The sequence below is a fragment of the Montipora capricornis genome, chromosome 12 (genome assembly GCF_036669925.1).
Source record: "Montipora capricornis isolate CH-2021 chromosome 12, ASM3666992v2, whole genome shotgun sequence".
NCBI classification, from domain to species: domain Eukaryota; kingdom Metazoa; phylum Cnidaria; class Anthozoa; order Scleractinia; family Acroporidae; genus Montipora; species Montipora capricornis.
In genome coordinates this window covers 41,813,445-41,818,444 of record NC_090894.1, presented here as the reverse complement: position 1 = coordinate 41,818,444, position 5,000 = coordinate 41,813,445, and the positions used below count along the sequence as shown (strand labels likewise).

The 5,000-nt window shown below is 38.8% G+C and overlaps 1 long non-coding RNA gene across 1 annotated transcript; it reads left to right on the top strand.

Annotated features, from left to right (window-relative positions):
• Nucleotides 1-353: 353 nt before the first annotated feature.
• On the top strand, nucleotides 354-2,191 carry LOC138027868 (uncharacterized). Its single transcript, XR_011127534.1, has 2 exons — nucleotides 354-506; nucleotides 1,401-2,191. It is a non-coding gene; the product is annotated as an uncharacterized lncRNA (long non-coding RNA).
• Nucleotides 2,192-5,000: the final 2,809 nt, after the last annotated feature.

The following is a 5,000-nucleotide window of genomic DNA, read 5'->3' as shown; positions in this document are numbered from 1 at the left end:
TTAATCAAGGGACTGGTTATGAAACCCTGGAAATTTCAAAAGCAGGAACAATACAGTCGCAATTAGATGTTGAACCGACCGTGACCCTGCACAATCTTTTGCTTATGGTTCGCAAGTTAATTTCGAATAAATTAGTCGAAGCTTTTGATTGTTAATCCTGCCGAAAAAAGCGTGTTTTTGTCGGACTTTGTGCAGGGCCTAGGCTAAAAAAGGAAACAAAAACATGAAACAAAGAAACTTGTCGAGTTTCATAACCAGCCTACATCAAGCCTACATCTATTAACTATGATCCGGTCGATAAAAATTTCCATATCCGTGTCGTTGACGATGAATGACGTCAATTTGCATGTCCATGATTCCATGATAATTGTCACACTCCAATTCACGGATACGGTGCGTGTAGGAAGGCTGTTAAGTTGGTACTTGAAACAAATAGCAAGATTCGAAAGTCCTCTGCCTCTTTCTTCATTTCTAGTAGTGTCATAATGGGCAATACAACTTCTGACGTAAGTATAAGCGTAATTGAAAGTTCTGCGCGTAGGAATGTCAACGAACGACCTCGACGGTCGCCTCCGGCCGGTCGGTTGCAGTTAAATCCAGTATTTTATCGATATGCAGCATTAGCAGATTTATTTCAAAATAAGTGTCGCATTTTTATGTTATGTAATGGCAAATTTATCAGCGATGACTCGTGAATTGTCGAAGAAAACCCAGGTGTAGGAATAGAGCCAATGACCGCTGAGACTTTACTAATTAAGTCTAGTTAAGTACACTGGAGACTTGTGAGAGCTTGCGGGAGAAATATAGAGGATTGGCATCAGCCTTTGTGGATAAATATGATGTAATTGGTGAGCAGCGAAACCAATCGTGTCAACCGCTCTCATACGCCGCAAGGCGCGGGTTTACCTGTCGTGCTGGATACAAGCTTGCTAATCCGCCGGAAATGATTCGTTGGCCACTGTGTTGGCTTGTCTCTGTTTCTGCAATTTATTTCTTTGGTCTTCGTTTTTCACGCCTTTCGAAAACGAAGACCCTATCAGATAGCTTATCGATTGTTTTAAATAACACGAAAGACGATGTTTCTTGTTATTCCCTGATTGGTATGTTATTTTTTCTGGATGGTCTACGTTTTCCGGGTTCGTTTACCCCAAACAATTCGAGCGAGTGAATACATCCGAGCTGAACAGCGACGGTGTAAGCGTATTATCATTATCAGAGTTCCTCCTGCTGATCACTTTTTCCGGGTCAGTATTAGTCTCATTTACCGAGACAACCGGCCTGCCGTTAATTTCTGATAAGACCTATTTTCAGTTATTTATATTTTCTAGTAGGACTACTTTTCGTTTAGAAGTTCGACTTAAAAGCATGCTAAATATGTTGTTGGATTTTAAATCATGCAGGTGAATCGTCATGATCCAATTGAGTCGATGGTTGGTAAGGAACCAGAGAACTGCCAATTGATTGAAGGGCCTACCCCATACGGAAACGAAGCGTTCGAGAGAGCAAAACAATACGTAGCGCTCCATCCAGAACTCAACTGCTGTAATGTTGATGCATTTGGAATGGTGAAGAAGTGGAAAGCTCCCGTCAGTGAAGATGGACATAAAGTTGAGGTCGTTCTGATGGATGCTAGTAACAAGACAACATTTTTTTACGTAGATAAAAAATTACCTTTGTTCAAATAATTCATCGTGGCTCCGTGTTTTGCCAGAGATACGATTGTTTGAGGCGCTAACATATTTTGAGAAGCTTGGCTTGTCACTATTGATGTACTTTGGTTTCCTAAGAGTGACGTTGATCAAAACATTGAAATGTCCTAATACACATGCAGCGATATATCGGTAGGTTCAATGAAGAGACCAGTTTTAGACCTACGATCTTATAAATGTTTGTAATTGCTTCTATATGCACCAGACTGCCATGCCCATGCATACCTTTGGCCTTCAATTTTATAATTGTATAAAGGATTCGTTAAACAACAATTTCATTTCGGTGATATCTTTGCTGTGGCTTACATGAGTATACAATTAACAGTCAGCGGTTTCATTTCGTTCCTGCAAATCTGATTACATGTTTTAAGGTGGCTCAAACAGTTGTAACGCTTCCAAGCAACGCTATTAAGGATCGGCTCTACAACGCTGTATCATGTATTAGCAATATTATGGTACCGAATGAAACATGGATTATTGCTGAACAAGATGCGGTCATTATTATGACATAATATGTCACCGTGGCAACGGGAAAGCCCTGTAAAAACACCCTTCATTTTGTCTTAGTTGCTTATACCTCAAAAACGAACTCGGCGACTCCCATTTTTTATTTCTGAAAAGTAATCAGAAGGGCAAAGTGAAACTTTCTGCAAAGTTCAAAAAAAATTCTGTCAAGCGGATTCAGAGCCACCTTAATTCTGTGATTTTTTACCCAGGTGGCTCTAAATCCGCTGGACAGAATTTTTTAAACTTTGCAGAAAGTTTCATCAAAATAAAGGGTATTTTTACAGGGCTTTCCCGTTGCCACGGTGACATATTATGTCACAATCATGACTGCATCTTGCAATATTGCTATTACATGATACAGCGTTGTAGTTCCGATCCTTGTAATAAGAGCGTTGCTTGAAAGCGTTGAAACGGTTTTGAGCCACCTTAAATCTAAACATTCGCGTTCTTGAAGACTGTTATTTTCGAGCATCCTGTCAAGCAGTTCACCAGAACACATTTTAAACATCTCACGACGAAGAACTTACGAACGAAGATGAACTTTTTAGGAAATCAAGCTTAAAGGTTTAAATAATAGCTTAATGTTTAGTTCTTATGGCATTCTTACCTGCTTGGCTTCATGTCCTCTTGTTGTCTACGGAAAGAAAAGTAAGAATTGACCGTTGCCACTTCATCGTGTACGTGTTAATACGGGTTACATGCAGCTGTTGTGACAGAAAGCCTGTGAAAAATTGCTCTTGCTTCGAAAGGTAGTGTACCAGCCAGCAATTAAATAAAGACTCACAGCAAGATGGTATGAAGGTAAGAGAGGTAATCCTTTGTATTGGCCCTATTTCCATCTTAATCCCTCTTAAGTTATTTTTAAATCTCCTGCGAGATCCGGTTTTCCCATTATTTTATATGTACGCATTTTTACCAATGTTGACAGCTGAGCGAATTCCCACTCGATGATTCGCGTCGTTTTAACCCTCGTGGGAATACCGGATCTCGCAGGAGATCTAAAAATAACTTAAGAGGTATTACGTTGGGAATAGAGCCAGTATGAGGGATTACCTCTCTTAACTTCATACTCTCTTGCTCACAGATAATAGGTGGGTTCACTTTTTATTTTAACACCTTTCACATATTTTCTTACGATCACGATTACATGGGTGGAACAAAATGCTTACTTTTTTCAACAACTCGTTGAATTTTCAAAACCTCCAAGCGATTATGCAGGTATTTGAATTTTCTTGCAATTTTTTGGTCAAATTCCCGACCCTTGGGACTGGAATAGTTCAAATTGCATAAAATATACACACCTGGCCCCAGTTGTTCAAACGATGGATAGCGCTATCCGCCGGATAAATCGCCATCCGCCGGATAACTCAATTGGTTTTGCTTGTGTTTATCCGGTCGATAGTGACTTGATGAGTCTTGACGCAGAATTTCATATCCTCTGTCAAAAATTGCCATAAGAAGCTTAAAATAAACATAGCAACGCACACAAGATATTATTTAGTCGCATTTACCTCTTCGTCTAATTCTCGTTAATATTTTACTGTCATATTGTGTACAACAGTGAAACCAAACTGCAAATTCTCTGGTAACTTTTGCGCGTTGGATATCAGAGAAGAAATCGAACAACTTGAGTGGATCTGTGTTTTCAATTTTCTGGCTATTTAGAATTTTATTTATTTGTACTCAACTCTGCACAAGTGTCTTTAGGTAAAAAAAAACAATTTGAAATTTGATTAATTCTTGTAAGTCAAGAACTATTTAAAAGAAGTATACAAAAATTTGGTTTTATCAACGGAGTTGATAATGTAAATTGGCCACCGTACAGAGATTCACTGAGAATCTCTATACGGTGGCCAATTTACATTATCAACTCCGTTGATAAAACCAAATTTTGGTATACTACTTCCCCACCGACGCAGCAGCACAGTTTCTTTAGAAACTATCCCTTTCATTTATTTAAAAGAAGGCTTGTTGTCCATTTTTTGCTTCATTATTGAAAGAAATGGTTCTTCAGTGAAGGGTTTGATCCCAAACACTGGTTGGAAATTTCAGGAAATTTATTTAGTTGCGTACGGTTTTTGACACGGGGTGAGCTGCTTGTTGAAATGAGAGGCCTTTTTTCTACCATGTTGTTTGTGTAATAAATTTTTTGGCTTTAAAAGGTTTTTGTCAGATTGTTCTGTTTTTGTAGATTCATCATGTTCGAACTTAACTAATTTACGTATGTGGGTTGATGTTTGATATGCGAGTTGTTTTTTAGCCATTTGGTGTTTCAAGTGTTCGTTCTTGCAAATGATTAAAGTGCCCCTGTGACTAAAAAATCAATTCTTTTATTTCTTTGGATTTCAAAACTATGTTAACTAAACACTAAACGATCAAAGTCTTAATTTAAAAAAGACACCTGTTTATTTTAAGTGGAATTTTCCTATTTATTGGTCCGCCATTACCAACTTTAACATATTGAGAAAGCTGGATTGAGGAAAAATGACGTCAAAGGCTCACTATTTTAATGACTTCAGCAACGTCGGGTCCAGAACTCTCTGTCTCCTCAAAAACCGCCGAAGGGAGCCTAGACTCCTCATCTTAACATTCGCTTACCGCAGCAACTTCTGGCAAGCGTGACTGACTGAGGACTGTCCCTCTGCAACTTCTGAAAGGGAGCGTCTGAATCAGATTGCTCATGCCTCTCGCTGTAAAACTTCTTTGCAAGAGCGTTGAACTTCTCAAGGATACTGTCACTTCCAAGCTGCTCCTTAAACTCATCTAAATTAAATTCCATGCGGT